Raw genomic sequence first — 12737 nt, forward strand, 5'->3', positions numbered from 1 at the left:
GCAAGTAGAATTCAGATGTAGTTCCGTAATGGAGAAGTTAATTAAGAAATAAAGGCGGAGTTTACAATTATAAGCAGATGTTACTTTACCCAACATCTCATGTATATAGGTTAATGTTATTTTGTGTCGATTTATATCTTGATTATGCTGTGCTGTAGAATGCAAATAATAGCGCGATTTACATTAAAAGTTACCAAATCTATAGTTTGTTTTTACTAACAGAAGAAAAGTACATCGGTTTATGTGGCAGATGAATTTACGTTTCATGCGTTACGAGAAAAATAAAGATAAATCAATTTTAGGAAACTACTAAAATAACCTAACGTTATCAATACACTTGCTATTGTTTAAATTTTTCAGTTTGCAAAAGAAAATCGTATAAATTTTACTCTTGCTTCATAAGCTTTCGTTTATATCAGATTTTCTATACAAAATTATTTCTTGAATTTTATTTCTTCGAATTTTTTATTTCTTTAATTATTTAAGCAGATTATGCTTATATTAATATTAATATAATACAGTTTAATTTCCTAGAATTAAGAGTGTGTTACTTTAGAAAGTCTATGTCGGTATTAACAACTTTTCTTTACAAAAAAATCAGTTTGTTGATTGAAAATTTGATTGTATCGTGGTACGTTAACAGACTCGTTGCTGCGCAGGAAGAGCATTAGTCAATCTTTTTCGATCGATATGAAACTGTCCTCTTCTCGGAATCCACGCACGTACGTGCAAGTACATGTAACACACGGCTGCGCTTCAACACTATTGTCCGTGGACGATTGTTATTTTAATTAGTTTTTTAAGCGTAAACGAGCACCTCCGTCTGTAGAATAGAAACTAGTTCTTCGATCGTCGCCACAATGTGAGAAAAAAAAAAAAAACTATTACAGGAGTATGGAAAGGATGAAGTTGGGTTTTGTAAACGCGATTCGTTGGCACTTGCGAGCTCGAGGGGCTCTCTCCGGGTGCAGATTCACCGACACGGAACTCCGTCCTGACGAAGGCACGTCCCTGTGAAACGATCACCGCGATTCGGAACGTGACTTGAGAGCCGAGGAAGCTGTCGATAGAAGCTACCTCCCGACGTTCTTTAAATTTTCGATACTTTTCGGACGTTGATGCGCTTGCCGCTTAATCTCTCCTGACGTGACGGAACTGATGCGGCTGCATTTGCTACGTGCGCACAAAAGGCGGGGGGAAAATGCTACGTGCGTCGCCGCCTGCTGAATATAGCACTCTGATACGCATTTGAAATGCATGATCTGATTAAAGACAGACCTTTCTCCGAGATATTTAAATATCTTGGGAGGGAAAAACATTTTTACTTAATTGCAACATTCTTACGTACAAGCGGTGCAATGAAATTCAAAGGTACAAACTTGGTGAATAAATTGTCGGCTAGAATAAATGATCGTTTACGAGACTCTAAGAGATACGATAGAAAATGAAGCGGGAGAGGAGAAGAGAGAGAGAGAGAGAGAGGCTTGCAGGTTATTTTATATTATTTTTCCTTCGCGCAAGTAGCCGTAAGCGAGATACGTTTTACACAGGGTAAATTACGTGCAAGTTTGGCCGTAATTAAAAATACGATTGAGACTTATTTAGCAGGAGAACCGGCCTCGCTACGCGCGAATAAATCTCACGTTGCTATTCAAGGCTGCCTCCTCAGCGGCTGAAAATTCAGTGTTGCGCTATATAAAGCTTTAGTTGAAAGGCACTCCATAGCTCGTAAATAACAGCATTATAATCCGCGGGAAACAAAAGAGTGAGAAGTAAAAGCGACGTCGCGGGGGGACGGATTTTGCCCGGCGTGGCCAAGACTTTCGCATATTATTTACGACGTTGTGCTACGACTGCCAGGAGTATTTTTTTTTTTTTCTTCTGTTACACGGCTGGCTCCCGTTGATCTCCCCGCAACCTTTACACTACCGCGCGACTATCCAAGCTCTGGTAGCCGCCCGTTCTTTATCTTTTCGGTCCCGCACCTTCCCATCCGACGTCGGGTCAAATCCTACTTTATCGCATTTTTCAGAATAAATGAGAAAGCAACGAAGGCAGAACGCGAAACGCGCGGCTCGGGAAAACGGGAAGGAGGGAAAGGAAGAACTAATGGTTCTCTTCTACGTGAATTGGCACCGGGCGGATTCTACAGGTGACGTTTCGTGTAAACGAAACAGCTGGCGAAAGAGGGAACAGTAACAAAGGCAGTCTAAAAACCGTTACATGCCGTAACTGCGAGAGCATTTTCGACGAGTATTTTTTTAATGCAAACGCGAAAAGTAATCAACTGGAGTGAGAGGAGAAGTAATTCGGCATCGAAGTTGTGTGCAGTTCCTTCTTTACTCAAGATGTCTTCGATTCCAGGTGAAGATAGGTCGAGTTTCGCGATAATGTCTAGTCTTGGGCGTTTCCGAGTTCGAACATTTCTAAATCGGATGGCTGTTGGGAAAGGAGGTTTCATAGAGATATAAGACTCGACATAATCGCTGGAAAGCGGAGGCGGAGAGAAAATGGCGGCGTGGCGGCGCTATTAAATTACATTGCACATTGGTAACTTTTCTCGTTGAGATCTAAAACATTGTTGTTCCCCGAATTAGGCACGAAAAACGTTTAAGCTTTTCCACGTGATTAATAATTGTGAGATTAACAACTTGATCAATGATAAGAAGGTTGTAAAATAGTTAGAATTATATGGGGTTGAAATAATCGGAAGAGATTTATCAACTAGCAAGTAAGTAGAGCTCCTCTTATCTTTTTAGACTGATTTGAGTTTAATAAGTTTACAATGTTCAGAAGATGTGATGTATTAAATCTCTTGTCTCTTTATAATTAAAGATGTGACAGAACAGTTTTCACGATTCTATTAAACGATTTGCGTAAGCCTTTCGTTTTCCTTTGTGATGTAAGAAATAATCGTCCAGTTTAATTCGAGTTATGTATTGTCACCGAGATTCTAAAAAAACTTTATATCAATGTAATGCTGAAATTTCTGCTATAAGAGAAATGAACTTTGCCGGAATTATGATTATGTTCTGATGACGCAAATAACACTCCGAACTAAAAGTTTTTATCCAGTTTATGTTCCCGGAGGGCAGTATAAGACGTCCGGAAGATTACCTATATCAGAGGACACAATGAACTCGAAAAGGGCTTAAGATCAGTTTCAAAACCGTCTGTAAAGTAGGTCACGCTCATTAGACGTTCGATTGATTTACAACTCATTCCACGTACATTGCTCGTCTCTATCTTCCCGTTCTCTTTCTTCCGAAGGACAAAGAATTGGTTCGAGTACACCGTTCGAGTTTTCCGTTTATTTTCTGGTTCCGGCATGTACGAAAGAAAAAATTTTGAAATGGCGTTACATCTCCGTATGGCATATTCTCAGGGTTTTCCTATGAACGTCTCTCGCGAATTTTTACTACACACTACACATAACATCTATCGCACATATTTTTTCTTGGCTCTACAAAGCTCTGAAAGTTTTTAAAATTTTCCGCGTTTATTTTTATTTTACAACAGCCTTAAATTATCTTCCTCTTTCTTTGGTACAAAGAGAATTAAATGTGTCGTTTAAATTGCACCTTATAAAACTCTATATTTATTTAATAGATATACATAAAAGCAGCATTTAGTGACAAAAACATAAAATAAATAAAAAACAAGTAATATACAAATATAATAAATAAAAATCATCGAGCACAATTTCTCACATTTATTTATGTATAAACAATAGATTAAATAGTGCACATTCAGCAACTCTTTTTATATCCGGGATAATCATATTATACATTAGCTTATTCCATTTGGAGTTTATCTTGTGCCATTTGACGAGGGTAGAAAACTTTCGCCATAATTCCTATATGAACATGTCGCATCAAAGGTTTAACTACTTTTACGCGCGAGCGAGTCGGTCCATCCTGTCTAGCCGCCTCTGTAATTTGTTTTAATGGCCTCCTGAAGTTTTGACAGACGACGGAGTTTACGCGTGCTCTCGTAAGTGTACACACGACCGCAAACCGAGTTCCCGTGTAACGAATCCATCGGCATCGACGTTCTCGGCCGTGCCACCGCAGGTGCGCGGCAAACTTTAGCTTCGCGCACGTACCGGACGTAACGTTAAAGTAGCTGCGATTAATACGAGGTCCAGTCATTTTTCACACCGCCAACCCGCGTAGGGTCGCACTCCGGGTGGTACGTGGGTCGTTGTAACGCGAACTTTGCAATTTATAACGCCGTGGACGACGACAGATACGAGGAGAGAGTGTATTTGCATTAAAATTTATATCTTAGAGAGCTAATTGATCGCTTAATAAACATTAAGAGATTAAGAATTACTCGAGCGAATTAATTAAACTATTTAAAAACCGTGTCTGTTTTCAAATGACAAATATTCTTTTCTCTTGTCTTTGTTCGCTCGGAAACTGAGATGATTTAATACGCAGGAGTGAGGGTCAATGGATCTTAAAGGTATGACTTTGTGAGCTATCGTGGACATTTTTATTTGTTGTTGCTGCATGCGAATCGGCAAGCCCGCGAGCATTAAACTGTTCTTGCACTTTAAATGCCTTAAAGATCACGATTACGTAAATTTTAGGTAACCATACCCTTCTTCGGTCACATTCAAAACTTTGCGTGGTAAAATAGCAGAGCCACCGAAAGTTTGGTGTCGCCGCGAAGCAAAGTTAGCAAATTCACTCCTGGAAACGCGGATAATTTTACTCTGAGCCCTCGACCGTGGAAATTCAAATTCGGAAGTGTTCCTCCAGGAAGATTTATTTGTTGCGGCTTTATTGTGCCGCGGCAGCTGCTAGGAAACCTTGTCGCGAGATCACGAGGAAGCCCTCCGTTGAAATATGATCGTCTTGCTCTCTCGAGTTCTTTCTTTATATTCTTGAGCGTTCAAAGTAAATGCTTGCTAGATTTCCAAATTTGCATTATGTTATAATAATTATCTTATCACTGGAAATGTGTTGAGATTGTGTAGAAATGTATACATGTATTAATTTCACGTTTATTCGCAGTTTTGCTCCTTGCCATGCAGATATTTTAATCAATTTGCAAGATTGGCACGCGTGTTTTGCATGATAAAATATCCATGTCGTATATACACTTTTCCATTAATGAAGTTTATAATTAATTTCTTTATTATACAGTTGTTACCAGCCATTGTTGTTAAAGCAACAATTAACAAAGAATACGTATTACATTTTTATAATGTACTTTTTAATTTTGATAAAAGTTATGTAATGTAGTATAACAATGCAACAATGTCAGATGTGAGGAAAAATTTTGAAATTTATTTAATAACATGAATCGGCTTATTCACGTAATGTACCTACATGCTTCATATAAAAACTAAAATGTATAAAGCACCTGCATTGCCCAACGATATATTCGATGAAAATACAGCTGCTGCAAAAATATATATTTACTATCAGGTTAAAAACCAAGGTTCGATTAAAAACGAGGCTCTAAAAACGATGTATTTAATTGTTGCGATGGCAGCATTAGGATATGCATCGTTTAATAGCTATCTTTAAATAATTTAGAGGATTTAGAGTGAAAATCGGTCAATAATTTTAGTGAGATAATGAATACTTAATTCACTGCTATAATTTTTCATTTAAATTAATTTGTGTCGAACGTGATGCTTAATAGATTCTGTCTTTAAGTCTCCGTGTATTATATTTGACTAAATTGAATTAAACGTGAGTTTGAGCGGTACTAGCCAAAGCTTCGCAGAACTTATGTTCGTTTTGACGAAAAAGCTCGAAAGTTTGCTGTTTTAACAGTTTTAAAAGTAAAAATATTAAATTTACATTACAATATTATTGAATAACGTGATGTTTCCTTTTTGGTATGACATTTCTTTTTTTACATTGCATTTTTAAAATATTGCATGTCATATTTAAATTTTATTTCAACACTATTGTATATCATTGGGTAATATTTTTTGAATGTAATATGCCTATAATTTATCGTATCTACGTTATGTGAATTTTACGAACATTCATATTGCGTACTATTACTTATTCCGATAGAGGAAGTCGGATTCCATTACTAAAGCAGGGGATTTAAATATTCTTGAAGATTTATATTCGATCGAGACTTACCGGAAGTACTTTAATATAAAATATTTGTAATGATCTGTTATCGCAAAACATATTGATATGTTTTATCAACATTTAATTAAATTTATCAATATATATTATAATATACCATTTATCAATATATTTGAAATTATTGATATAAAGAGATTACAATTGATACAAAGAGATGACAAATTCGGTAATCTAGGAGATTATAAATTTATAAGGCTCTTGACTTGTAATATAGTATAATTATTATAATTTTTTATTTACTATGTAATATGATTATTACCTTATTTAAATATATAGAGCTGCTTCTTATAAATTGCTATGTATAAAGCTTAATTGTGGAATTTTTTTATTGGTAAGCGTGTCATTAATGCCAAGTAGTGAGAGTCAATAGTAAAGGCGCACGCTTTGTTACGCGAAAAAAAGAAAATAATCGTATCCTCGTGATTTGATCTAATTTAAAACTAATTATGGAGTATCAATACAGGATTAATAAATATGAATCTTAATATGATTATAATAGGATATGATTGTAATTGCAATCCATTAAAATTAATCGTCAATTATAATTGCAGTTCATTTATGAAATATCTTGGCGTATTATTTTTACCTTTTTTTAACGAAATACAAAAGTTTTCTTTATCGATAATACATGAACGAAATGTTAATAGTTTTATAGTTTTATTTTATTCCATGCTTTTTAAAATTTAATGTTTGTATTATTTTTAATCGAACGCATTTTTTATTTTCTACTTTTTTATCAATTTTCTATTTTATTTAGTTAAAAAGAATTTAAGGGTATTGAAATTGAAACTTAATTGTTAGAGATAGATTAATTTTCTATGTACGTGAAATTTAATCTACAATTGTTTACAATTGATATCGTTTAACACGAAGTGAATTATATCCGAACTTCTTCGGTTACTATCCATACATGTGGTAATAAATTTCATTACTATAGCACGCCTGTGATTTTACACAATTTCATTTATTCCACGGTGATGGAATTTAACGGGTCTAACCAAAACACAATTAGTTCATCCGTTCGGAGATCGAAATGGACGTTTTTTAATATAATGATTTAACTCACGTCTCTCGTTAATTAACCTATCTATCTATTTGGTGAGTTTCAATACGAAATATAACAAATTTGAGCACGAAATTTTCAGTTCGGAGCGAGCTGGTATCGCCAGTACTATTGAATGCACTTTTTAGGAGTTTCAGTGGATACACCGAAATTGGCATGGTCCAATTAGCAATGTCGACAGCCGACTATAAATGAATAATTACGCGGGGACAAATGATCGTCGAAGTGTCGTTCGAGTTGAAATCAAACTAAACATTCCGGGCTCTTTTGGATCTGTTGCGTGACGTTATCACGCGAGTTTCCACGCGAATAATGTGATTAATGTTCTACGTGCAGGACGAAAAAAAAGCAGCACGGCACTCTGTGCGTGATATCCGACAAATTTATTTTATGCATTTTCTACCGTACGTGTTTTCGCGCGTTCGATGTAACGTGCTTGGCCATTCGTGAGAATTCCAAATAAATTTGTCTGGAATGTTTTCGATCGCATGTATAAGAGCATTAAATATCTTGCGACACGTCTTTTTTTATATTGTTGTGAAAATTAATGCATCTTTATGTTACAATGCTTATCGCTTTTTATGATGGCACTTTATTTTTGGATTGCATTTCTTAAACAAAAACTTAAAAAAAAAAAGATAAAATTGTAGAAATATAAATTAATACTGTCTTTTATAAGATGATATATTTTTATATTTTATCGTTTGGAATTTTGCAATAATTAAGTTTTTCGTAAGATAAGCAGAAATAAGTCTCTGACAAAGTGAGCCTCAAGGCGTCAATAATAAGCAATTATACATGCTACATTTTTTTTCTCTTAACATGAATCATCTGTATAAAATACTAACTTGCAAGTTAATGTATCTTAGAAGTATTTTACTTTGATAAAATGTTTTGTCGATTTCTACGAATATCTTGTGCTATTGCGTAAGACGCTGCATGTTGCGCGACAAAATAAAAACGTTAGATTAGGTTACCAACTTTAGATAGATTTCCTAATGTTGTATCTTATTAAAGTTTTAAACACTTTGTAGTCTGTCGTAGTAACAGGTGTGCTGATTTACGCTTGTCTTCAATTTTATGTTTAAAATTGCATCACGAGAAAAAGGAGAAAGGGGAAAAACAGTTTTAGGACAACTATGCAATTTGCAAAAAAGTCGTGTAAATTTTATTCTTGCTCTTTGAAGAACTCCTTTTAGTAGATTATATAGAAGAAAAGCCATAAATGTGCCAAAATGAGCAATGTATATTTTTTACTTTTTTAAATTATCTAATTAGATCATGTTTTTATTAGAATTAAAATGGTGCAATGTATGCATGTGTATAATTTCTGAGACATAAGGGACTGTCACTTTAGGAAACCTGTATCAGTACTTTCTTTTAACAATTAGAATTCATCTGAAAATTTCTTAAAGATTTAATTATTTTATCATTTAAAATTCGCATAAAACATACATACGCAGTGCAATGACGGGTCAAAGTGCAATTTAATCCCTTGTAGGAATTTCCGACGTTACGAGAGAGAAAAAGCATACGCTCTTGTAAACCTTTCGGAAGCACGAGCGTACAATACCACCCTTTTTTTCCCCCGTGCCTCGAGGCAAGTTTCCGCGGGATGGAAATAAAAGTCTCATAACGAGCGAAGTTAGACGGTGCGCACGAGGGAATAAGTATTCCCGTCCTCATATGTTACTGTAATACGAGCTCCACATGGAGACATTCGGACAGGTACGTATCCGCCTGTCTGAGCACAGGCACCTGTGCCACCTCTCGGGCTCTGGAAGAGAGAGAGAGTCGAGTCTCCGGGTCGTTTCTTTTCCCTCTTTTGGTCTAGGCGGCACGAAACACGGAGACTCGCACGACGGAGAGCACGGCGCAGTTTTGTAAAGTGAAACACCTGCGCGAACAGCACGTACGTGGACGCGCGAGTTCATACACAGAGGCGGGCGGAGGGTAGAATCGGAGGGTAGAGACTTTGGACGGCGCGTCGCCATCCCCCTTCTCCCTCTCTCGTCCCTCTTCTCGCGCCGAAAACGATTCCGATGTCGCCGGCATACATTACTGCCACGATTACGGTGGCAGTTGTTTATTGCTCGTGAAATTCTCCGTGTTATATGCGCGCTGTTACCGTTGTTGTACCGGGTGTCTTCGGGGGCGCGATAACGTACGGGGCGGGGTGTTTAGTCGGTGAGGCCACTTGGGAGGATGTTGTTGCGTCGCTTGCTGCGCCCCGACGATGCGATGACGAGCTCAGTAAGTGTGTCAACAGCATTACGCGTAATCGAGTGACGTACGAGTTATTAGCAACTTGGGACAGCTAAAAGGGGACAAGGTTGCCCGAGAGGGGGTTGCTTTTCAATTTTATGCCGCGCCATTAGAGAATCCCGACTGCGATCTCCCTCTCCCTGGAAACGCATTAAACGCATTTAATCGTACGTTAAGTAGAAGATAAGTTTAATGTACAAGAAATTTACTTTTGCTCTTTCAGTACTGATGGAACAATATAATATTCGCTATATTATTATCAACATGATGTTATGCAACATAATTCAATTTCATTGTATCTTGTAATTATTCCGGCTCGAAGGCTCTCGGTTTGATCATGCGGTTTAACCGTATGAATAATCTCGATACATATCGACGGATGTGCGTTGGAAACTCTCTCCATAATTACATTTCTTGCGAATCGTTTCCATTAACCTTTATTGAATGGATTTCGTTAATGCACGATCGGCTTGTATTTGTTTATCGACCGGCCAGTACATTCATTCGGGACGATTTGCGTTACGCTAATTAACTAATTATAGCTCTATTACTTTTATGTCTGGCGCTTACCCGTCAAATTGCTGGAATGTACTCAGCCCGAATGTAATTACCGATGGCAATCACGATATTAATGTTTAACTGCACAGCGAATCATTTGCAAAGAATCGCGCAAAAAAAAAAAGGAATAAAGAAAGCGTTTATGGGAGAAACATTAACGCGTGACAAAAGCGTGCTGAAAGAAAGGAGTGAGAATTGAAATATCAGCGAATTGATGGGAATGTAAAAGATCTGATCTTATTAAGGGTGCGGAAAAATCGCGAGTAAGGGAAGTAAAATCTCAAACATACGCGTCTCTATAAATCTCTCTTTGTTTTAAGAAAAAAGAGAGACTCATGCGCAGGACATTACCCAAGTCGGATACACACCATTAAAAGATTTTCCAACCCCTTTTCATCGAGCACCAGCTGCTGGTGTTCCTTACGTCGTTAATCTTCCAAGAGAAACTCTGGGGGATTCATTAACTATGGTCGGCATTCGCCAGTCACTGGAGGCAGTTCAACAATCTTTCTATACGGGGGTGGTTCTTGCATTCACGGGGCGGTCTTAATACAGTTTGCCGTGATAAACAGGATGCATTAACTGCGGCCTAAAATAATTATAACGTAGCGTATAATGATGTAATTTGACGATCGTTAAGGACAGTTCGAAAATTATGTTCCAAATAATAACGATAACATTACGTAATTTGGATTTGTGCGTAAACGAATGCGGGGGGACGTTCTCATTTATTCGTTTACGGCAACGGTAACTGGAGATTCTATTTTCCGATTATCGTTTGTATATAATTTTCGTTCTCGAAGTAGTTCTCGAATATGCTGAAAGGTAATATTACGCGCGCCTCGTTGCATTGTAAAATTTTTCCCCCGTCCTAAACAGAAATTTAACTACGAGAATGTGCACGCGAATGAGACTTTCGGTGTGTCTAATGTCTCCTGGTGTGCATCGTGCGTCTGGTTTGCTCTTGCTTTTTCGCACCTGAGTTAGTCGTGTCACGAAAGAAGGTCATGAAAACGGCGGAATAATCGAGTTGTCGCTGGTGATGGCCTCCGTGTCTTTGCCTTTTTGGTCCCGCGCGCACCCTGGAGCCGCATCCTGTACCGTTTTCTTGGAGGTTTTACTTCAGCGGCGACGGGCGTTCTGGCGAGAGCTCCACACATTTGTTCTCTTATTTACGAATCTACCGGAAACGTCCGGAACCGTTCTGAAAGACGCTCGCGTTTTCCGTTGGTTCGCCTCCATTTGAATTGAGGAGATCGTAAGCCGTGCTGGGAGAATAGTAAAGTCGACGGGTGCGCCGGAATGGCTACACGATCCTTTGTGCATATCTTGGCTTTTAATCTCTTTGTTTTAACAGCAATTTTCCTGTCGATTGTGTCTATTTTGCACTTTTAGCGCTTTTCACAGAAAACGCGGCCAATGGAACGTGAGAATAATGAGAACCGAATTATTCGCTTTACGTCTCACAGGGGGATGCAATTTTCCTCATCATTCACTCTTGTCTTTGATCCCGACGGAACGACGAGGGGAAAAGTTTTTCCCCTTTCTCGAATTTCTCTTTTATATATCGAGTTGATTACCATTTATTTAAATGGAACTGTACGTGTCGTTTTTTAAATATTGTACACTCTACCGTTTTATCATAGCACATTGTAATAAATTCGATGACGCGCGCAACACGTTATCCGATTTTTATATTTTTTTACAGGGTACAATTTTTGTTGTACAATTATTACAATATTGCACGATAAATTTCACGGATGAAATTTATGATTTTCCTAACGATTTCTTGAGGTTTTCTAACTTTAAAAAACTCGAGAAAAATCATACATGATTTTTCATTTATACTGTATATCTTTTTATCTGCAATTTCAAAAAACCCTTTGGCATTACCATTTTTAAAATAATAAATAGTGAACAAAGTTTAAGCAATAAAACGATAATTTGTCATTAAAAAATAAAATTTAGAGTATAATACTGAGATAAATATCAATGGAAAAAATTTTAATTTCTGAAATTTTTATATTTTTTTCTTAACTTTGACAATCTGTTGAAAATAAAAGGATATTGATTATAGAACATTTTCTTTATAAAATATTTCCAAGAAATATTCCCTTAAATGTAATATTTTTTGTAATTACTTACAGAAACCATCCTGTATTTTGTTTACGATTAAAAAAATCAATGCTATTCTACATAGTTATATTTTAAAGTTTAAATGCACAATTAAAAAATGAGAAAATATTTAGAAATGCTTACAATATTAATCATAAGGTTGTTCTCAAAATCTAATAAAGTTCTTAGATTACGTGAAAAGACTGGAGAACTTGAACAACTTTGTCACATCAAAAGAGCAATAACCGAGTTATCAACAGCCCCGAGATCTAGAGATTCTCTTCGCGTTTTAAGATCCATCTCAACCTATATACACCGGTGACTTAGGGGAAAACGGCAACATCGACACCGGGTGTAAGTTTCAGCGACTTGCGACGTTTGTCACCACCGCACAACGACCGCGGTGTGGAAACACAGGCGTTTAATCCCACGAAGAAGACCGGTACTGCATTAATCCGCCTGCAGACGCCAGCTCTCGATTTATCTCTCGCACTCGTGGTGCGGTGACGTCGCCTTTCGTCAGCGGATATTACGGCGCCGCGCCGACGACGATTCGCGGACGGGGACGCAGATCCCGAAGGCAGCGGCGTTTTACTTAGGCACGGTATTTCGCA

General features: G+C 37.2%; 1 protein-coding gene across 2 annotated transcripts in view; it reads left to right on the forward strand.

The window, feature by feature from the left end:
• Window positions 1–12737, forward strand: part of LOC105835030 — a 249792-nt gene that overhangs the window by 159546 nt on the left and 77509 nt on the right. The gene's annotated exons all lie outside the window — the stretch shown is intronic.

This window comes from Monomorium pharaonis, chromosome 3 (genome assembly GCF_013373865.1).
Source record: "Monomorium pharaonis isolate MP-MQ-018 chromosome 3, ASM1337386v2, whole genome shotgun sequence".
In the NCBI taxonomy this organism is placed as follows: Eukaryota; Metazoa; Arthropoda; class Insecta; order Hymenoptera; family Formicidae; genus Monomorium; species Monomorium pharaonis.